The sequence below is a fragment of the Saccoglossus kowalevskii genome, chromosome 7 (genome assembly GCF_978046115.1).
Source record: "Saccoglossus kowalevskii chromosome 7, keSacKowa6.1, whole genome shotgun sequence".
Lineage (NCBI taxonomy): Eukaryota > Metazoa > Hemichordata > Enteropneusta > Harrimaniidae > Saccoglossus > Saccoglossus kowalevskii.
In genome coordinates, this window is record NC_140647.1 from 30,014,515 (window position 1) to 30,039,417 (window position 24,903).

The 24,903-nt window shown below is 35.6% G+C and overlaps 1 long non-coding RNA gene across 1 annotated transcript; it reads right to left on the reverse strand.

Annotated features, from left to right (window-relative positions):
• Positions 1–21,811: 21,811 nt before the first annotated feature.
• Positions 21,812–23,444, reverse strand: LOC146740924 (uncharacterized). Its single transcript, XR_014930012.1, has 3 exons — positions 23,309–23,444; positions 22,238–22,279; positions 21,812–21,849 (listed from the first exon to the last, which is right to left on the reverse strand). It is a non-coding gene; the product is annotated as an uncharacterized LOC146740924 (long non-coding RNA).
• Positions 23,445–24,903: the final 1,459 nt, after the last annotated feature.

A 24,903-nucleotide genomic window follows, 5' to 3' on the forward strand; every position in this document is an offset into this window, starting at 1 on the left:
ATTATTACCAAGAACGTCAGTTGTAAGAAACATTGAATTTTAACCGACTTATGTAAGCTTATAGAAAATATGAAAGAAAGTCAATCACAAATCATATAGGGATATAGATACAAGTTAATGTACAAATTGTACCCTGTTTTCATGATGATTGTCAAAACACAATATATAATGTCCAATGACCATTGTCAGAATATGGTCATTGAACACGATCTAACATGTTTTGACTACGAAAAATGACTATGATCACCACGATTGTGAACAGTGTACTGACAGTGATAGTGGTCTTTGAAAGTCAGCAATTTGATGGTCATAATGCAGTCATTCATGGTCAGTCCCAATACTCATCGGCAGTCATATCATGGTCATTTGTAGTCAAATTGTGGTCATTGGTAGTTAATCAAGCTCATGTGATATATAACTCCTACTTAAGTCTGACAATATTTACAATTGTGCATGCCATGCGTGTCACTGTTTTACTTGACCACGATTGACAACATTTCATGGCTGCTTTTTTCCATGACAGTGATTGTCCACATTTCATGGTTGTTTCTAACTTGACCATGAATGACCACGATTAGCCCATCTGATCATGGTCAGTCATCGTCAAATTGTGGTCAATAAGTATCGATGCCCGTGATTATGGTCATTTGGTGGTCGACCATGGTTAATCATGGTTTGTGTCATCATGAAAGCAAGAAACTAACTGGTTATAATACTGTACCTTAGCCAAATCTTTGCACACATTTCGTGGTTCTGAACATAATGATTTCCTGAAAAAAATTGAAGTAAAACATAAAAGTTATAACTATATGTATATAATGTGCTACCGTATTTGCTCTATTAGAAGTACATGTGTTTGTGAAAATAACATGTTAAAAATGTTAAGATTTCTTGTTCCATCTGAATTTTGTGTCATTGAAATACACCAAAATCAGTACTTGGCTTACATGCGCTTCTATTGGAGATGCGCTTCTAATAGCGCAAAGTAATGGTAGTAGTAGAAGTTGGATTTAAGGTCATTCGTGGGCATTCAACATCATAATCAAAGAAAGCTTAGTAAAGGGCTCCCGTGTACTTGGACCAAAGGTTGAATAGTTAAAAATTGATTGGTCATCAAGCAATATCATCCTCAACAATAATAATGCAGAATACATCAATGTATATCGATCCCGAGCAAATTTGGTCCAAATTTGTTCCTAATTTAGTGAAAAAGAAGCAAATTAGCTAATTTACATATGCAAATTACTCCATCAGTATTATGAAATTACATCAATGTACACCGCTATCAAATTTGATCCAAATATGTTTAGTTAATGAGATAAACCCAATTCATTGAAAAAAGATGTATGCAAATTAGCAAATTTACATATGCAAATTATCACTAATAATAGCATGACATGCATATTACATCAATGCATACCTCTAGCAAATTTGATTCAAATCTGATAAGTTGTTAATGATAATCCAGATTTAGTGAAAACATATTATGTAAATTAGCTAATTTGCATATGTAAATTACGTCAATAGAAGTATGGCATGTATATACCTATCAAGTTTGATCAAAATCCAATGAGTTGTTCATGAGATAATCCCAATTCAGTCAAAAATTGTATGCAAACTAGCAAATTTACATATTTAACATAAACAGATTTGGCCTAGTAACTAATCAGGTCTGGGGAATACTCCAAAGCATATGTGTACCGACTTGCATTGAAATATCATGAACGGTTCTTGAGATTTTCGTGGAACAGACACACACACAGACAGACACCTTAACCACAAATGCTCCAGTTGTGCTTCGCACACGGGAGCCAAAATTAGTCTCAAAACTTATCACTACCCACTGTTACAAATTTATGATTCATTTAATTTGATGGACATAAGAAAACAATATCTAATATTTACTCCAGTGAAACAATGCAGAAATAGGCACTTTCGTAACAAAATTCAATCGTCCGAATTTCCCAATAATCTATGACAGGAATGAGTGTTCCTTGTGCAACTACATATGATTTTTTCACCATAAAAAATTTAGATATATGGCGACAGAATTATGACACCCATATGATCTAATGTTAAAATGCTTTTGACTCACTTTTGTTATTAGAGTATATTATTATAATGAGTAACTGATGATCTGGGCCTGTTCCAGGCATTGACGACATTAGATGTCACTAGCATATTGTACTTGCTACATTTGGGTTCTGAACACGAGATGTTCTATTTTATACCTGTTTAAATATGAGATTATAGAATATTTAAACAGGTATAAAATAGAACATCTCGTGTTCAGAACCCAAATGTAGCAAGTACAATATGCTAGTGACATCTAATGTCGTCAATGCCTGGAACAGGCCCAGATCATCAGTTACTCATTATAATAATATACTCTAATAACAAAAGTGAGTCAAAAGCATTTTAACATTAGATCATATGGGTGTCATAATTCTGTCGCCATATATCTAAATTTTTTATGGTGAAAAAATCATATGTAGTTGCACAAGGAACACTCATTCCTGTCATAGATTATTAGGAAATTCGGACGATTGAATTTTGTTACGAAAGTGCCTATTTCTGCATTGTTTCACTGGAGTAAATATTAGATATTGTTTTCTTATGTCCATCAAATTAAATGAATCATAAATTTGTAACAGTGGGTAGTGGTAAGTTTTGAGACTAATTTTGGCTCCCGTGTGCGAAGCACAACTGGAGCATTTGTGGTTAAGGTGTCTGTCTGTGTGTGTGTCTGTTCCACGAAAATCTCAAGAACCGTTCATGATATTTCAATGCAAGTCGGTACACATATGCTTTGGAGTATTCCCCAGACCTGATTAGTTACTAGGCCAAATCTGTTTATGTTAAATATGTAAATTTGCTAGTTTGCATACAATTTTTGACTGAATTGGGATTATCTCATGAACAACTCATTGGATTTTGATCAAACTTGATAGGTATATACATGCCATACTTCTATTGACGTAATTTACATATGCAAATTAGCTAATTTACATAATATGTTTTCATTAAATCTGGATTATCATTAACAACTTATCAGATTTGAATCAAATTTGCTAGAGGTATGCATTGATGTAATATGCATGTCATGCTATTATTAGTGATAATTTGCATATGTAAATTTGCTAATTTGCATACATCTTTTTTCAATGAATTGGGTTTATCTCATTAACTAAACATATTTGGATCAAATTTGATAGCGGTGTACATTGATGTAATTTCATAATACTGATGGAGTAATTTGCATATGTAAATTAGCTAATTTGCTTCTTTTTCACTAAATTAGGAACAAATTTGGACCAAATTTGCTCGGGATCGATATACATTGATGTATTCTGCATTATTATTGTTGAGGATGATATTGCTTGATGACCAATCAATTTTTAACTATTCAACCTTTGGTCCAAGTACACGGGAGCCCTTTACTAAGCTTTCTTTGATTATGATGTTGAATGCCCACGAATGACCTTAAATCCAACTTCTACTACTACCATTACTTTGCGCTATTAGAAGCGCATCTCCAATAGAAGCGCATGTAAGCCAAGTACTGATTTTGGTGTATTTCAATGACACAAAATTCAGATGGAACAAGAAATCTTAACATTTTTAACATGTTATTTTCACAAACACATGTACTTCTAATAGAGCAAATACGGTAGCACATTATATACATATAGTTATAACTTTTATGTTTTACTTCAATTTTTTTCAGGAAATCATTATGTTCAGAACCACGAAATGTGTGCAAAGATTTGGCTAAGGTACAGTATTATAACCAGTTAGTTTCTTGCTTTCATGATGACACAAACCATGATTAACCATGGTCGACCACCAAATGACCATAATCACGGGCATCGATACTTATTGACCACAATTTGACGATGACTGACCATGATCAGATGGGCTAATCGTGGTCATTCATGGTCAAGTTAGAAACAACCATGAAATGTGGACAATCACTGTCATGGAAAAAAGCAGCCATGAAATGTTGTCAATCGTGGTCAAGTAAAACAGTGACACGCATGGCATGCACAATTGTAAATATTGTCAGACTTAAGTAGGAGTTATATATCACATGAGCTTGATTAACTACCAATGACCACAATTTGACTACAAATGACCATGATATGACTGCCGATGAGTATTGGGACTGACCATGAATGACTGCATTATGACCATCAAATTGCTGACTTTCAAAGACCACTATCACTGTCAGTACACTGTTCACAATCGTGGTGATCATAGTCATTTTTCGTAGTCAAAACATGTTAGATCGTGTTCAATGACCATATTCTGACAATGGTCATTGGACATTATATATTGTGTTTTGACAATCATCATGAAAACAGGGTACAATTTGTACATTAACTTGTATCTATATCCCTATATGATTTGTGATTGACTTTCTTTCATATTTTCTATAAGCTTACATAAGTCGGTTAAAATTCAATGTTTCTTACAACTGACGTTCTTGGTAATAATCTGACAAGATTATTATTGACCACTTAATGCAGAGTCTGTAAAGATGTCTTTGATTGTAGTGTTGTAGACCTCTCCTGTGACAATTACTTCTGGAAGTGAAACAGAATTGAGTAGTATAATTGAAAATACTCGTATCACTGAAGAGAACACAATTGATGACCAAATATCCGATACATACAGTAAGGAGAATAAGTCATATAGTACGATGGATGCCTTAAATATTTTGGTATGGGAAGGGACAGAAAAAATCACAACCACAAATCCAAAACCATTATTTAAGAATGGCATCCTGCAGACATCAGTATACAAAGTGAAACTGCAAGATGGCAGCACTAAAAATGGTATGTTATTTCAAGATGTCATCGCTGGCAGTAAATGTGGGTCTTGGATCACAACTGGAGGAAATTCAAGACTATATTCTTTAGCGAGAGAGCCAGCAACATCCAAGATTATTTCATGCCAAGAGGCAACAGCAATTAAGGATGGAGGTGTCATATCCAGTACATTTGTTCGCCAGCGTAGTGGGAGGGAGTATGTTGAGAAGTCAGTTCCTGTACAACAGACAGTGACTTTGAAACGTCAATACTGGAAAAGTAAAAACAACCCTGACTTCAGACGTGTTATTTATTCAGCAACTCTGTCATCAAATAAAACCATTCCAATATGTTTGGTACAGTACTATTGGCATGGCACTGTTGGACCATTCAACATGTTACCTCATAGAAATAGTGATAACCAAGTTACAAGACCTTACATCAGAACACAAAAAAGCACATTTAAAGAACTAAAAAAAAAATTAGAAAACAAGTCTGTAAAAGATGTCTACAAAGAAGCCTTTGAGGAAGCAGGCGGAATACATAATGATGATGAATCATGTGTTCCACGGGATACCAATCAAGTGTATAGACAGAGAAGAAACACTGCATACTTTCCTAAGTCATCCCAAGACTGGCTGGCAGGAGTGCTGGAACAACTGGCGAGACAAACAGTAGTGATCCCTATGTTCAGGATGCAAGCTTTTCAGAAAATGGCCCAGTGGGCATAAACTACACAAAACAGCAAATAATTGACCTTGAGCGTTTTTGTACGCACCACGATAAATTTTCCATCTTTAGCATTGACACTACATATAATTTAGGTGACTTTTATGTCACTAATACCGTATTTGAAAATTTAAGTCTAATTTCAAGGCGTACATTAAAACATCCAAGCTTCCCGGGACCAACTTTAGTCCATTTTTCAATGGAACGTCCTGTGTTCCAATAATTTGGGAGCCATATGCAATCAGCAAATAATAAGCTTAAAGAAATTCAGTGCATAGGAACTGATGATGCACCAGCTATATACAATGGTCTAATGTGTGGTCTTGGGACAAAACATGCTCAACATTTACTGTGTTTCAACCATGCTAAACAGAATATCAAAAGAAAATTGGAACAATACTAATTTCCAAAAGAAGCTAGTAGTGAGATATTGAATGACATATTTGGAGTTCAAAAAGGAATTACTTTTGAAGAAGGCACCTGGCTGTCCTAATGCCAAAATTGTAATTGGAGACATCAAACAAAAATCACCACTACCGACTGTGACAAACAAGAAGGCAATACCTAAATCTACCTTTGTACATGTTACATACAACAATGGCTGTATAAAATGTCCATGCAACTTTTTTTCTTCTTGCAATATATGTGAGCATGCACTGGCAACTGCTGATAGCCTAGGTGTCATTGAAGAGTATTTGACATGGTTACAAATTGCAAAGAAACAAGTCAATCTGTCACAGCTGTATAACAACCGATTACCTGCAAGCAGTGGCAAGAAACCAAATCAACACTTCCAGAAAAGACCAGATATTGAAAATGTTGTGAAGCGCACAATCTCTTCTAGTCCTTCAACAGCCACCAATAGCATGTCAGCAAATTCAGAAGATGGAACCATGCAACACACACCTATCTCACCCTCAACCTTTACTAAGTACTATCATAACAATAATGCTTTTGAGGTTATTTTAAATTCTATGATTACTAAGCGAAAAAAATATCCATGTTGTGAATCATGTAAAATTGAACTGGCACTAAGAGTTCCCTGCATCCCCTTCGATATATGCCTGAGGCACAACGAAAGGTATGAATATCCATCACCAACAGGTACTTATCAACCCACTCGTACTAAGGAGTATGATAAGTACTACCACATTTCAGTTGGATGTATTATACAGCGCCATCCATATTTTGTAACCGAGCTAGTAACAGTATCTCCAGAAGTGAAACGCCAGATTAAACCATCGCACAAGACCTTTCTGAGAGATGAGCTGAACATTGAGATTGATTGAATAACTTTTCAGCATTAGTGTGCTGTGTCCCTACAAGTACTGAACATACTATATTAAATGTATTGCCTTTTTCAACATACACATGTAAAATTACTAAACCAAAATAAGTGTAGTGCCTTTTTGAACATACAAGTAAACTTACCATAATAAGTATAGTGCCTCTATGAACATACAAGTACGAACCTTACCATAAGTGCAGTGCCTTTTTCAACATACAATTACTAAACTTACCATAAGTGTATTCCTTTTTTGAACTTACAATTACTATACTTACCATAAGTATAGTGCCTTTTTCAACATACAAGTAAACTTATCATAAGTGTAGTGCCTTTTTGAACTTACCATAATAAGTGTGCTGTCGTTTTGAACATACAATTACTAAACTTACCATAATAAGTGTAGTGCCTTTTTGAACATACAATTTCTAAACTTACCATAGTAGTTGTGCCTTTTTGAACATACAATTACTAAACTTACCGTAAGTGTAGTGCCTTTCTGAACATACACTTATTATGGTAAGTTTAGTAATTGTAGTGCCTTTTTGAACATACAATTACTAACCTTACCATAATAAGTGTAGTGCCTTTTTGAACTTACAATTACTAACCTTACCATAATGATGGTAGTGCCTTTCTGAACATACACTTATTATGGTAAGTTTAGTAATTGTAGTGCCTTTTTGAACATACAATTACTAACCTTACCATAATAAGTGTAGTGCCTTTTTGAACTTACAATTACTAAACTTGCCATAATAAGTGTAGTGCCTTTCTGAACATACAATTACTAAACTTACCATAAGGATGGTAGTGCCTTTCTGAACATACAATTACTAAACTTACCATAATAAGTTTAGTGCCTTTCTGAACATACAATTACTAAACTTCCCATAATAAGTGTAGTGCTTTTTTGAACATACAATTACTAAACTTACCATAATAATTGTAGTGCCTTTTTGAACATACAATTACTAAACTTACCATAGTAATTGTAGTGCCTTTTTAAACATACAATTACTAAACTTACCATAATAATTGTAGTGCCTTTTTGAACATACAATTACTAAACTTACCATAATAATTGTAGTGCCTTTTTGAACATACAATTACTAAACTTACCATAATAAGTGTACTGTCGTTTTTAACATGCAAGCATTATCCTTACCATAATAAATGAAGATTGTGACCTCCAAACACTTTATATATATATATATACATGGTTTAATTGTCTAACCTCCACGTTATATCCTATGGCCTATTTTTATGATCATTCCACAATACTTGGGTATTTTAGGTCATTTAGTGTGAATTATGGTGCAAGAAACAGTATGTTTATAGAAAACCAACATAGAATGATAGAAGTAACTCTTACCTCTAAATGTGTGGTCAGAGAGAATCTGTGCAGCCAAGTTCATGGCCAATGCATTTGATAGTTGACATAGTAATTCAAGGTTGCCTGCCAGATGCGATGGTGACCAAGTTCAAACACAGTCAACCATGGTCATATTTTTGTGTCAATACTAACATACATGGATAGTATTTTATAACATACATGCGATAATTATGGCCAACCTTGTTTTTTTGAAAATGTGACATGCTTTGTCAGTTTTTGTTCAAATTTGGTACATACATTATACGTATTAGGATGGTTGTTTTTGAAAATAATTCTGGACGCATAACCTGGACATACTTGGAGCAATTGAATTTGAACTTTATACATGGATAGGACTCATAGCATAAATATGTGTATGCAATATTTTTGACATCTGGTCAAAAATGATTACTGCTGATTGTAAAAAATATATCTAAATCAGGCATTTTTAAATGCTTGGAACAAGATATTGGACATGTGTGGTTGGATTCTCTTCAAACTAGTTGGAAGGGTAACCATTATGGGTGCTGCTAGTTATGCACAGATTATCAATTTGAATTACAAATCTGTACAGCTGACTGCAATTTTGTTTTTAACAAACGTATATTGGACATGCCTGCAACAATTCACTTCTATACACGTTTATATGATAAATAACTACCGATTGTATCAGCTCACAGAGTTGTTAATCTATGAGGACTAGTGCCATGCAAGGCTTGTCTTTAATTGCTATGTTGTTGAAAATATTTTATTTGCAGGGAAAGAGCTACCACCATATAATTGAGCCAATCAGTCCAGCAAATATGGAATCAGTACTTTTAGATACCAATGTAAGTGATAAAAGTAAACCATTACTGCTTGGTCTTGTTTCAGAGACACATTATTGGTCTCTTGGTTTGCAAGGAGATAACAATCAAGTAAGTCAATTGGCATCATCCGACCTGTCATAGGGGTTCACTTAAAATACAGACCTATACATATACAGTACAGTACAAGCTTCATTCGAGCGTGTGTGCCTGTCTGTCTGTCTGTAAAAGTGAGTGTTAGCTGTCGATCTCTCCAAGTATAGTTGCCCTTTTTTGATAAGCAGTTTGCAGCATTAGCGCCTAGTTCAGTACTTTTGAAAACAAATCATTTGACTAAAACAAGGAACTTAGAATATTTGGCTTGATACGCACATCAAATCTACGATGAAATCCACTGTAATTATCATCACAGTGTGTGGCACTTTCACTGTAGAAATGGCTTCAGAAATGCAAAGATCAAACACTTTCATCAAACACTAATGGTAACCATGATAAAATGAAACCTGTAGCATCATATGACTCTCAATATGTTCAATAAGCAACCCAAAGTAGAGACATCAGTAAAAATGAAGCAAGTAATAAAGATGAGCTCAGCACAGCACCAAACCGGCAGCACTTATCTGGTCATATCCTCTCTGATCATGGTCAGAGAAGATTCTACTGCCAGCTGATTTCTGACCATGTTCAGGTCTTATCCGACCATGACCTGAGAAGATTCAATAGTGGTTTGTTGTCTCTACCCACCACAGTCGACCATGGTCAGGACCATTGCATTTGATGGTTGACCATGATTGTTCATGTGCATCAAATATCATGGTGACCACGGTAAAACACAGTTGATCATGGTCAACTGGAATTACATGTCTACATTGTATGCACCATTGTCTTTTTGATTTGTTTTGGTTGAGTAAATCAATTGTCGTCAAGATAAAACTAGTGTTCTATGGCTGACAAATACATTCAGCTATTCGAAGTGGTTATAAAAATTCAAGTTCTTTTGTTAACAATATGATGACTAATTTAGAAGTTATTAGTTATGCGTTCCTTAATTATTTCCTCTTTCCTTCTAGCTTGACTGTACATGTGTGCCAGATGAGGATGTAGAAATTAGCACCCCAGAACAGGTAATGATCATAGGCATTTATCAAATATTATTATGTAATTTGCACCTTAATCATGAAGAATATTTATAAATACAATCTTCTATGTATATGTTATAGAATAAAAAAGGCTTCTATACGTGGTTTCAAGGACACATGTGAGTTAGCGTTTCATTCTAAAATCGGCTTCTAACATGGATATGTTCGCAACGCAAAATTAACCGTCCGTCCAGCCACTAACAAATTTCTTTTAAATTGGACTTACATGTAGGCCGTTGTTTTTTTGTGATTTGACTGCTAAATCATCCGGTAGTGCAGCGTAAACTAGTATGTCTTTGTCATCAACTTGTAGGCTAGGATGGAAAACAAGCACCCACCTGACAATCTGAAATCAGGCACGCATATATAAAATCTATATGAGAAATCTACACAGCAAATCCAGCATGCTGCTTGGTCGAATTGACATAGCCGTGTTAGATTAGAAATTGCATGATCAATATCAGAACTAGTATGCAACCATAAAGGAATGTCAATGTCCATTTGTGTTGTATGGTATTTGTATTGTTTGAAATCCAAAGCTAACTCATTCTATATAAAAAGTTAACTGATAACTATGAAATGACTAACTGGAAGTTCTTGTCATACGTTAAACATGTTTTAAAATTAAGTTGTACCTCTGCTTGATAAAATGCCCAATGTGTTTACAGGATGTGTCTTCTGAGGATGGATTATATGATTGGCTATCAGATGAATCCCATACATCATCTTGTATTTCATTAAACTCTATTTGGGATGACGAAGAATATGGAAAAGTTGGAGAGGATGGTGACTTCATGCCATTATTACCACCTGGCCACTCATGTTACAAAAAAAATTTAAGTTAACAACTTTTTAGCTGCAGTGATTGGTTGATTGTTTTTCCCATCCATATCTATGTGTCTAATTTAACTATCACTATCAATTAGGAATTCCAGTTATTAATCACTTGGAACCGTCAGATCATGATGATGCTGTTATGTGTACCGTTGGATTAAAATTAATCTCAAAGCAAATTGTATTTTTGAATTAAAAATACAATGGACACAACAAACAGACAAACACTGGAAGCAAAATAAAAAATGGTGTCCTAGTGCAATTATCACATTATCCTTTTTAATGCACTGACCAGCTTCAATGTATTTGTTTAAGGAGCAGAAAGTTACTAATCAGAAAACGTATAGACAAAAGAAACGAAAAGTTCGCGCACAAGAAAATGTAAAGGTAATTATATACTGTCATAGCTGCTATAAATGATTTAACTTCCTAGTAAGCAGCGGAACTTTTTAGGCCTACAAGTTACTTGTTTTGGGAATATATGAGATCAATTATGTCAATAAGTATGTCCAAATAAAATAAAGGCCAATATCATGAACAGTAATAAGCGTTCTTGTTTGTTATTCATCCAACACATGCAACTATAAGCATTTTCTCAAATTAAACTGTTGATTATGGTGGTTAAGTCACTTGGAGCTAAAGACTTCTAAATTGAAGAGTTATATCTACCGGATTCGGCTGATACCCCGCCCTGGGCGATCTTATGGAGAATTCGATTTTTTTTTAGAAAAATGTGGACCAAAAGATCGCCCGGGCGATCTTTTGGCAGATATTACGAGGCCCATCTTGTCTAAAAAAAATAACCCTGCGTTGATAGAAATGGTCTAGAAAAAATAATGTTTTGCGTTGACCAAATATAATCATGCAAAGTATAAATTCAAAGTGTTTTAATACATTGGTGAGAGGTCGAATTTTACGTGAACAAGAACATGCACTAAGAAGGAAAAGCAATTCAAAGTCGAAACGGGGTGCATCATGGACATGACACAACACACGATGCGACAACCGAGTGATTAGCGACATAATTTTGGGACGCAATTGAACTTGAAGTACTTCTTTGCAAAACTTGCTGCGCGGCGATGCTGGCATCAAGTGTGTGTTGACCGAAGTTTGACCCCCAAGTCACGCGCTGAACTGGCGCGTTATCTTAGCAACCTTTTTCTTTTGCGGTCCGCGCGTCGATCTAGTAATTTTTTTATTATATCCGACGGTACTGTAATTACGCAACTTGTATGCAACTCTGTACTGGCTTTGAATATATCAACGTCGTTTACTTAGTGCACTGCTTTTCTAATTACGCAAATTTGTTTACAATATTGTACCAGCTCTGAATATTTCAACTTTGTATTAAATGTATTGCTTTCATGATAATTATGCAAACTCAAGTTAATTTTTACTATTGTTAGGGCACTGACCCAGGGTATTGGGTCTGTGAATATTTCAATATTACCGACTTGATAATGCGTTGCATTCGTAATAATTACGCAAACATAAACATTGGCGCATTTAAATCATTAAAAATGATAGTAGTCGGGTATCTACGGAAAGTCGAGAAAATATGTTAAATACTTGTGATTCACCAATGTTCCAATGGTGATCTTTTTATTCGAAATGAAGTGAACATGTAATATAAACCATACCATGCGTCAAGTTAAATTTTACTATAATATAATAAACTCTGGACAGCGCACTTCGATCGCAATATTCACGTACATTTCGACTGAACTCTAATAACCACGCGTTTGAGTTCACGCACTGATATTTAAATTCGAGCCACCCAGCTTGACACAAATCAATATAGTTACTTGTCATGTGTTCAAAAAATATTTCAACTCTCACAAATACCATGAACGCGAAGAGCTAACTGGGGGTTAACTGAAAGAGAACGTCTTTTTTGGAGAAAAAACACGTCAGTACAAGATTATGTGTACAAGGTTAGCTTTATAGAACGTACATGACGTTCTTTCAACTCTCACAAATACCATGAACGCGAAGAGCTAACTCGGGGTTAACTGAAAGAGAACGTCTTTTTGGAGAAAAAACACGTCAGTACAAGATTATGTGTACAAGGTTAGCTTTATAGAACGTACATGATCGCTTAACTCTGTGTTTTTTAATAATCATGTCGCATGTGAAACGCAGGAGACATTTTAGTTCGCCCATTTCTTGTTTACCGACATTTTGTCTGGAATGCGATACAGACAAAGATTAAACATTACTGATAACAACCAAGAGGCTCGAACCAGGAAGGCTTGGATATTTTAAACTTCGTAAATAACATTCTTTTCAAGCGTAGACTTTATTCGAGTGTAATAATACGCAACAACAATTCGTTTACAGCATTGGTTTTATTGAAGTTTTAAATGCTTTTCGGCTTCACAGTGAATTATTTTAGCGTCATATTTGAAATAGCGCGCTCGATACAAGATGTCGGACGGGAAAATTGGGGTCTGTAAAAATGTGTGTTGGTTCAGTCAGGCAATGTGTGGACCAAAACATCGCCCACTATTTGAAACATCGCCCATGGGCGGGGTTTAGGATGGGCGGGGTATCAGCCGAATCCGGTATATTATACTCCTATATCTATATATCTTGATTGGTCAATAATGGATTGCAATTGATTTTTATGCAATTATTATTTCCAGTATACCTTACGCAGATGCTCACAGCAATGCTTGCATCACAAATGTTGACCAAAATGCAGTCATTGAACATCAAACATAACATAAAGGGAACACAATAACCATATAACCAGCTTGTATAGATTAGCACCTTTCTGGGTCGGTATTCTTGTAGCACTTAAGGTACTTGTATATTTTGTTGTAGGAGTGGTAAAAGCCGAGGTAGAGCTGTTAGCAATGATGTTGATTCAACTAGTATCATTGATATATCATCCACAGAAACTACCCCAGTTAAGAATAAATCTAGTAAACATTCTAGAACAAGAATGCGCAGGTTAGTTGGTGTATATATGATGATTAGAAGTTGATTAGCTTCATGTATTTGTATTACTCCAGGTCGCATTGAAGAAAGATACTCTATCCATTCCTTAGTGCATATGTCTTATATATAAGGGTAGGCTACCATTCAAATGAGCATCTAATTTCTTCAAAATTTGTCATGTAGTTTGATGTTGTGTTACTGTCATCTGAGAGAGTGCTCAGGGTAACCAAGTAATATCAATGGTCACCACATTTAGAGACTAGTGTTTCAGAGAACTCAACAAACGATGTTCATTTCTCAACAGTAGGCCTGGAACTGACTGTCAGTTCACTCTCTCAGATGAAGAAATTAGATGCTCATTTGAATGGTAGCCTACCCTTATATATAAGACATATGCACTAAGGAATGGATAGAGTATCTTTCTTCAATGCGACCTGGAGTAATACAAATACATGAAGCTAATCAACTTCTAATCATCATATATACACCAACTAACCTGCGCATTCTTGTTCTAGAATGTTTACTAGATTTATTCTTAACTGGGGTAGTTTCTGTGGATGATATATCAATGATACTAGTTGAATCAACATCATTGCTAACAGCTCTACCTCGGCTTTTACCACTCCTACAACAAAATATACAAGTACCTTAAGTGCTACAAGAATACCGACCCAGAAAGGTGCTAATCTATACAAGCTGGTTATATGGTTATTGTGTTCCCTTTATGTTATGTTTGATGTTCAATGACTGCATTTTGGTCAACATTTGTGATGCAAGCATTGCTGTGAGCATCTGCGTAAGGTATACTGGAAATAATAATTGCATAAAAATCAATTGCAATCCATTATTGACCAATCAAGATATATAGATATAGGAGTATAATATACCGGATTCGGCTGATACCCCGCCCATCCTAAACCCCGCCCATGGGCGATGTTTCAAATAGTGGGCGATGTTTTGGTCCACACATTGCCTGACTGAACCAACACACATTTTTACAGACCCCAATTTTCCCGTCCGACATCTTGTATCGAGCGCGCTATTTCAAATATGACGCTAAAATAATTCACTGTGAAGCCGAAAAGCATTTAAAACTTCAATAAAACCAATGCTGTAAACGAATTGTTGTTGCGTATTATTACACTCGAATAAAGTCTACGCTTGAAAAGAATGTTATTTACGAAGTTTAAAATATCCAAGCCTTCCTGGTTCGAGCCTCTTGGTTGTTATCAGTAATGTTTAATCTTTGTCTGTATCGCATTCCAGACAAAATGTCGGTAAACAAGAAATGGGCGAACTAAAATGTCTCCTGCGTTTCACATGCGACATGATTATTAAAAAACACAGAGTTAAGCGATCATGTACGTTCTATAAAGCTAACCTTGTACACATAATCTTGTACTGACGTGTTTTTTCTCCAAAAAGACGTTCTCTTTCAGTTAACCCCGAGTTAGCTCTTCGCGTTCATGGTATTTGTGAGAGTTGAAAGAACGTCATGTACGTTCTATAAAGCTAACCTTGTACACATAATCTTGTACTGACGTGTTTTTTCTCCAAAAAAGACGTTCTCTTTCAGTTAACCCCCAGTTAGCTCTTCGCGTTCATGGTATTTGTGAGAGTTGAAATATTTTTTGAACACATGACAAGTAACTATATTGATTTGTGTCAAGCTGGGTGGCTCGAATTTAAATATCAGTGCGTGAACTCAAACGCGTGGTTATTAGAGTTCAGTCGAAATGTACGTGAATATTGCGATCGAAGTGCGCTGTCCAGAGTTTATTATATTATAGTAAAATTTAACTTGACGCATGGTATGGTTTATATTACATGTTCACTTCATTTCGAATAAAAAGATCACCATTGGAACATTGGTGAATCACAAGTATTTAACATATTTTCTCGACTTTCCGTAGATACCCGACTACTATCATTTTTAATGATTTAAATGCGCCAATGTTTATGTTTGCGTAATTATTACGAATGCAACGCATTATCAAGTCGGTAATATTGAAATATTCACAGACCCAATACCCTGGGTCAGTGCCCTAACAATAGTAAAAATTAACTTGAGTTTGCATAATTATCATGAAAGCAATACATTTAATACAAAGTTGAAATATTCAGAGCTGGTACAATATTGTAAACAAATTTGCGTAATTAGAAAAGCAGTGCACTAAGTAAACGACGTTGATATATTCAAAGCCAGTACAGAGTTGCATACAAGTTGCGTAATTACAGTACCGTCGGATATAATAAAAAAATTACTAGATCGACGCGCGGACCGCAAAAGAAAAAGGTTGCTAAGATAACGCGCCAGTTCAGCGCGTGACTTGGGGGTCAAACTTCGGTCAACACACACTTGATGCCAGCATCGCCGCGCAGCAAGTTTTGCAAAGAAGTACTTCAAGTTCAATTGCGTCCCAAAATTATGTCGCTAATCACTCGGTTGTCGCATCGTGTGTTGTGTCATGTCCATGATGCACCCCGTTTCGACTTTGAATTGCTTTTCCTTCTTAGTGCATGTTCTTGTTCACGTAAAATTCGACCTCTCACCAATGTATTAAAACACTTTGAATTTATACTTTGCATGATTATATTTGGTCAACGCAAAACATTATTTTTTCTAGACCATTTCTATCAACGCAGGGTTATTTTTTTTAGACAAGATGGGCCTCGTAATATCTGCCAAAAGATCGCCCGGGCGATCTTTTGGTCCACATTTTTCTAAAAAAAAATCGAATTCTCCATAAGATCGCCCAGGGCGGGGTATCAGCCGAATCCGGTAGATATAACTCTTCAATTTAGAAGTCTTTAGCTCCAAGTGACTTAACCACCATAATCAACAGTTTAATTTGAGAAAATGCTTATAGTTGCATGTGTTGGATGAATAACAAACAAGAACGCTTATTACTGTTCATGATATTGGCCTTTATTTTATTTGGACATACTTATTGACATAATTGATCTCATATATTCCCAAAACAAGTAACTTGTAGGCCTAAAAAGTTCCGCTGCTTACTAGGAAGTTAAATCATTTATAGCAGCTATGACAGTATATAATTACCTTTACATTTTCTTGTGCGCGAACTTTTCGTTTCTTTTGTCTATACGTTTTCTGATTAGTAACTTTCTGCTCCTTAAACAAATACATTGAAGCTGGTCAGTGCATTAAAAAGGATAATGTGATAATTGCACTAGGACACCATTTTTTATTTTGCTTCCAGTGTTTGTCTGTTTGTTGTGTCCATTGTATTTTTAATTCAAAAATACAATTTGCTTTGAGATTAATTTTAATCCAAAGGTACACATAACAGCATCATCATGATCTGACGGTTCCAAGTGATTAATAACTGGAATTCCTAATTGATAGTGATAGTTAAATTAGACACATAGATATGGATGGGAAAAACAATCAACCAATCACTGCAGCTAAAAAGTTGTTAACTTAAATTTTTTTTGTAACATGAGTGGCCAGGTGGTAATAATGGCATGAAGTCACCATCCTCTCCAACTTTTCCATATTCTTTGTCATCCCAAATAGAGTTTAATGAAATACAAGATGATGTATGGGATTCATCTGATAGCCAATCATATAATCCATCCTCAGAAGACACATCCTGTAAACACATTGGGCATTTTATCAAGCAGAGGTACAACTTAATTTTAAAACATGTTTAACGTATGACAAGAACTTCCAGTTAGTCATTTCATAGTTATCAGTTAACTTTTTATATAGAATGAGTTAGCTTTGGATTTCAAACAATACAAATACCATACAACACAAATGGACATTGACATTCCTTTATGGTTGCATACTAGTTCTGATATTGATCATGCAATTTCTAATCTAACACGGCTATGTCAATTCGACCAAGCAGCATGCTGGATTTGCTGTGTAGATTTCTCATATAGATTTTATATATGCGTGCCTGATTTCAGATTGTCAGGTGGGTGCTTGTTTTCCATCCTAGCCTACAAGTTGATGACAAAGACATACTAGTTTACGCTGCACTACCGGATGATTTAGCAGTCAAATCACAAAAAAACAACGGCCTACATGTAAGTCCAATTTAAAAGAAATTTGTTAGTGGCTGGACGGACGGTTAATTTTGCGTTGCGAACATATCCATGTTAGAAGCCGATTTTAGAATGAAACGCTAACTCACATGTGTCCTTGAAACCACGTATAGAAGCCTTTTTTATTCTATAACATATACATAGAAGATTGTATTTATAAATATTCTTCATGATTAAGGTGCAAATTACATAATAATATTTGATAAATGCCTATGATCATTACCTGTTCTGGGGTGCTAATTTCTACATCCTCATCTGGCACACATGTACAGTCAAGCTAGAAGGAAAGAGGAAATAATTAAGGAACGCATAACTAATAACTTCTAAATTAGTCATCATATTGTTAACAAAAGAACTTGAATTTTTATAACCACTTCGAATAGCTGAATGTATTTGTCAGCCATAGAACACTAGTTTTATCTTGACGACAATTGATTTACTCAACCAAAACAAATCAAAAAGACAATGGTGCATACAATGTAGACATGTAATTCCAGTTGACCATGATCAACTGTGTTTTACCGTGGTCACCATGATATTTGATGCACATGAACAATCATGGTCAACCATCAAATGCAATGGTCCTGACCATGGTCGACTGTGGTAGGTAGAGACAACAAACCACTATTGAATCTTCTCAGGTCATGGTCGGATAAGACCTGAACATGGTCAGAAATCAGCTGGCAGTAGAATCTTCTCTGACCATGATCAGAGAGGATATGACCAGATAAGTGCTGCCGGTTTGGTGCTGTGCTGAGCTCATCTTTATTACTTGCTTCATTTTTACTGATGTCTCTACTTTGGGTTGCTTATTGAACATATTGAGAGTCATATGATGCTACAGGTTTCATTTTATCATGGTTACCATTAGTGTTTGATGAAAGTGTTTGATCTTTGCATTTCTGAAGCCATTTCTACAGTGAAAGTGCCACACACTGTGATGATAATTACAGTGGATTTCATCGTAGATTTGATGTGCGTATCAAGCCAAATATTCTAAGTTCCTTGTTTTAGTCAAATGATTTGTTTTCAAAAGTACTGAACTAGGCGCTAATGCTGCAAACTGCTTATCAAAAAAGGGCAACTATACTTGGAGAGATCGACAGCTAACACTCACTTTTACAGACAGACAGACAGGCACACACGCTCGAATGAAGCTTGTACTGTACTGTATATGTATAGGTCTGTATTTTAAGTGAACCCCTATGACAGGTCGGATGATGCCAATTGACTTACTTGATTGTTATCTCCTTGCAAACCAAGAGACCAATAATGTGTCTCTGAAACAAGACCAAGCAGTAATGGTTTACTTTTATCACTTACATTGGTATCTAAAAGTACTGATTCCATATTTGCTGGACTGATTGGCTCAATTATATGGTGGTAGCTCTTTCCCTGCAAATAAAATATTTTCAACAACATAGCAATTAAAGACAAGCCTTGCATGGCACTAGTCCTCATAGATTAACAACTCTGTGAGCTGATACAATCGGTAGTTATTTATCATATAAACGTGTATAGAAGTGAATTGTTGCAGGCATGTCCAATATACGTTTGTTAAAAACAAAATTGCAGTCAGCTGTACAGATTTGTAATTCAAATTGATAATCTGTGCATAACTAGCAGCACCCATAATGGTTACCCTTCCAACTAGTTTGAAGAGAATCCAACCACACATGTCCAATATCTTGTTCCAAGCATTTAAAAATGCCTGATTTAGATATATTTTTTACAATCAGCAGTAATCATTTTTGACCAGATGTCAAAAATATTGCATACACATATTTATGCTATGAGTCCTATCCATGTATAAAGTTCAAATTCAATTGCTCCAAGTATGTCCAGGTTATGCGTCCAGAATTATTTTCAAAAACAACCATCCTAATACGTATAATGTATGTACCAAATTTGAACAAAAACTGACAAAGCATGTCACATTTTCAAAAAAACAAGGTTGGCCATAATTATCGCATGTATGTTATAAAATACTATCCATGTATGTTAGTATTGACACAAAAATATGACCATGGTTGACTGTGTTTGAACTTGGTCACCATCGCATCTGGCAGGCAACCTTGAATTACTATGTCAACTATCAAATGCATTGGCCATGAACTTGGCTGCACAGATTCTCTCTGACCACACATTTAGAGGTAAGAGTTACTTCTATCATTCTATGTTGGTTTTCTATAAACATACTGTTTCTTGCACCATAATTCACACTAAATGACCTAAAATACCCAAGTATTGTGGAATGATCATAAAAATAGGCCAATGGGAATATGTAATCTATAATTTAGTACAGGGTGAGTAAGTTATTTTTCTCTATTTTTAGCATGTGTGCCAAGTTTTAACACACTAAGCCAATACATGCCTGACAAACAGCAATATTTAAAGTCCCTTTTCAACCAAAAATTACACTGAATGCACCAAAATATCCATTAATATGGATCAGAAAGAAAGTGAAAGTGCAAATGTATGCCATACTACATCATATTTGTCTACACAAGTATGGATGGAATCGGTCAACACATGTGAGTGTTCTGACATTGAATGTATATTTTCACAAATATTTACAGCAAACACCCCCAAATTAATAGGAAACCTAAAAATAGTACATAATACTTTGGTACATCACATGTGTACCAAGGTTGAATAAAATTAGTGTATATATGACATACATGTCACACAGTATGCCTGAACCCAATGTTATAAGCCTCCATTTTGAACATCTCTGTCCAGCTAAAATAATATATTTACACAAAAATAAGGGAGAGTATTCTATAACTTTGACCAACAGAACACATGAAGATATAGCTGCAATTCCTTGGCCAGAGCTTGCAACACAAGGTTATCACACCATGTACCATCCCGAGCCAAATCTGTCAAATATCTATGCCATTTGGGTATGACACCTCCATCACGGGCACACAAAAACGATGATAAATGTGTTCCATACAGCTAAAATCAAAGTAAAAACAAATATATGTATACTAAATATATCTTGTCAATTGCCCTCAAAGGAATGTTATATACCATTGTAGACACAATCATTTCTTCGTGCGTGATGCCAAAATATTTTGGTAATTTTCTAGTGATATTAGTCAGTCATTTCCGTGAACACCACTGGCTAATTATCATTCATTAGATATGCAGTATTCAAAATAATCAACATGCACATTATGTGTATGTATTATCCATTGTTAGTACCAGTGCCTAATTGCATGAATTTGTCATTCTCTGATTATTGCAACTCGATATAGACTGCGTATCATTATTATTTACTCTGCACCTAATGAGTTATCATCTGAACATTGATTTGGCCAGTTTAGTACATGTCTGCAAGCCAAGTGATTTTTTGTTGTAGAGTAATGAAAGATTATTTCATGGTAATGCTGGCAACAACATTCAGATGCCCAAACCCTCGTTTTGACACTGGAGTGGTTTTGATAAATATCAAACTATTATAGGACTAAAGTATTTTGTCACTACCAAGTCAGTCCAGAAAAATTCTGAAGACTTCTTAAAACTATCCTCTCACTATTTTTCCATCGACTAAATAAAAAACATTGGTTTTATGGAAAAATAATGATATGCACATTAAAACATTTACATGTTAACGTTATCATGGCACTTACTGTATATGGATTGAACTTAAGATGATTGACAGCCACTCTTCGCAATACACTATGTGAGTATTTAGCATGTCCTATTCTACCAAGCTGGTCGCTTACTGCATGGAGCATGCAATTACTGTCAGCGGGTACATCTTTTCGAATATGGATGTTCATTTGGTGCAACTCCTCTTCAAATTTTTTAATTTCTGGTTCGCATGTTGACTTGAGTATATCTAGCATAACAATTACAAAGAACAAATGAACAATTGCTGGCTGATTAAGTGTTGTTTTACACTGTTAGTCTGGTCAAAACAGTTGTTTCCCCACCAGACTTCATTCATGCCCAGACTGTGACAATTGCAGTTTTGAACAATCCTTAGCATGTTAGAAAGTTTCTAATGTGCAGTTCAATGATTCATTTTGGGCATGTTAGAAATGTGTAATGTGTGACTCAATGCTGCTGCTAAATGTGTCCAAGGTGTTTATTTAGTGTAAACAAATATTGTACAAAGTCAAGTGAGTTCAATCATGCTCACCTACACATTCTTGGAATGTTACTAGAGCAGAAAAACACTGCAGTTTACTTTTTTTTAGATTTGTTATTTCACAGAGATAACTCACCTGCAAAGGAGTGGAACACATATGGCAGAGCAAGGCAGCCTGCTGACAAATTACAAACAATAACAGAATAAAAATTGTTAGCCAGGACATAGGTATTAGCTGCCTAATTTTCTGGTAGGGGTGGGGTGGTAAGGTATGAAAAATACATCTTATATTGTTTATTGTTTACGTACTTTACTTAAACTAGGTTTTTGCCAATAAAATCTGTGCTTGCAGTAAAAAATATTGTGTAGGGATTTTTTTCACCAACATGTTCAGTCTACATCCCATAAAATTACATAGATGCATTTTAATCAATAATTGTTTGACATGATGAAATTAAAGGTAACTTCCAACTTGTGTTAATTTCAGAAGATATAATGAAGAGATTTTTGATCACAGAATAGTTGTGACTGCAAATTGTGACAAAACGTAATTCAGTTGCATATAAATGTTTTGCAGCTAATTTGCATGAAATAAACTTTATGATTTCACTAAAAATTTCGGTAGGTTGGGTTACTGGAAACACAATTTTTTCCAGACTTATGCAAATCAGACAGGACATGCACCAGGTTATGCAACAGGAAGTACATGAAAAACATTGATACAATATTGGATACAGTTTATAATTGCTAGCTGTTTTCACGTGAAGGGCTCCGAATTGCATGTAAATAAACAACGCATTTTACACGCGTTGTATGCACCACTTGGGACTCAAGTTTCAAGGACGCGCTCGCGACGACCCCTCCGGGTCAATGCATGTCCCCTGGGGAGATCCACATAGCTTGACGTAGAGGGCATTTTATTACTCGGCGCGACAAATTAGCCTGAACCACATGCATGTTTGTGTACATAACGTAAATGCCATTCAATAATTTTAGTCCAAAATTTAAAAAACATTGAGTTGTATTTGTAAAATGTCAACCCGTCTGATGGGCCGCTGGCCGCATGTTGGTTGGTTTGTTTGACACCTTGTGTTCGAGAGTTTCGTGATGTCTTAACATAACATTCGCTTAAGAATTGACGCATAAAATAAGCTGTTGTAAGACACATTTTTTCCACACGATGTATTTAAATCACGACTATGCTTACCTTCGTCTCCATACCATGCATACGGTGTGCCAAACTCAAATACTCGAACTGTCAACTACTATTTGCTATTTTAGCGGGCTCGTTTTGTGTGCATGCGCAGTTAACGCATGACACTATGACCTCAGACGTTGAGGGCTCACTTTCGGTTCCAATACATGTAGCATGTCTTTCGTTTCTTTTGGGTCCGTTCTGTACTTATTTGGGTCCGTTCTGTACTTTTTTGGGTCCGTTCGGCATTTTTTGGGTCCGTTTATGTTTTCATAACACCCCTTATTAATCCACGAACAAGATGTCACATTTCTATTGTAGTTGTCGATTGTCTGACGTTCAAGCCGATTACTCCCCTGAAATTCACCCAGTCTAAGTTTATTTGGAAGTTTTGATAGATTTCGCCCACAGTCTCCAAGCACCTGCTTGTGCTACTATGCAAATGATGACCTTGGATGTGGGTCTAAAAGGCAGCACGAGCCGTGTTGTCTCCACTCTGGCGTCTGACAACAGCAAACTTTTTCTTTCAATTTGTTAATTAACCAGTCTTGCCTACTTGATCATTTCTTTTATAAATTACTCTTGTTGACTTAGTGTATTCATCCAGTTTATATATATATATATTTCCTGAATAAAGCCGGGGTGCTGCCAGAGAGGCGTGTCAACCCCAAAATGTATAGATGTGTTTTGGTGTATTAAATGGGACTTGACATGCCTTCCAAGCATCTCTTTATCATCCAAATAATGCATAAACTTAACAACAATGTCGGCACCTGTCAAAATGTATCGTTCATCTATGTCTGCGAAATAGCTATTCCTGTATTCAGTCAGATAGGTTTTTAGTGTTAATTTTTGGTACTTTGTGAATGCAATCTGTATTTCTTAGTTTCTGAAAATGTTACTCAGCTTTGTTTTTTACATGATAAATTTTGACTGCTCATTCAGAAACTCTTCTGCTGAACTTTTCTCTGCACAACAGACTTGTGCACAGGCGCACGGTCCTTCGCATTCACATAGACAACAACATGCTAATGCACGTGTTTGAGTATTCACATAATCCTTAAGAATCAACTTTCTGCGACAGATGTCTTCTTTTTCCGTAAACAACTAGGATGCCTCAGTAGGATGGCTCGGCCCATTATTTGTTTATCTCGTCCAATCCTCTCAGTCTGCTGCAGATAGTCATCAAAATCATTTGGCAGGCACAGGTGAATCACTTGATAAACATTCTTCAAGTCCATTCCCATACCAAACACAATTGTCGTAAATAGTACTCTGATCAAACCATCTGGGTAACTAATGGCACTATATTGTGCTTGATTTATGTATCTGTGTGAGAGTAAAACATTTCAAATAATCGGTTTCTATCATCATTGGTGCTACCGTCTTTGAAATCATGGAAGCCCTTCGCATCAAGATTATTCTCAAACATTTCAAAAAGATCTGCACATTCTTTCTTCTTCTGGCAAAACACAACGACCCTTTGATGAGCCATGGGAATGTATTTGCTATGTCATTTGGGACATTACTGACTGATTTTGCCAAAATATCCAATGAGTTTCTCATACACAGATCTCTCGTGATGAATGAAGTGGTTGTTTTATTTG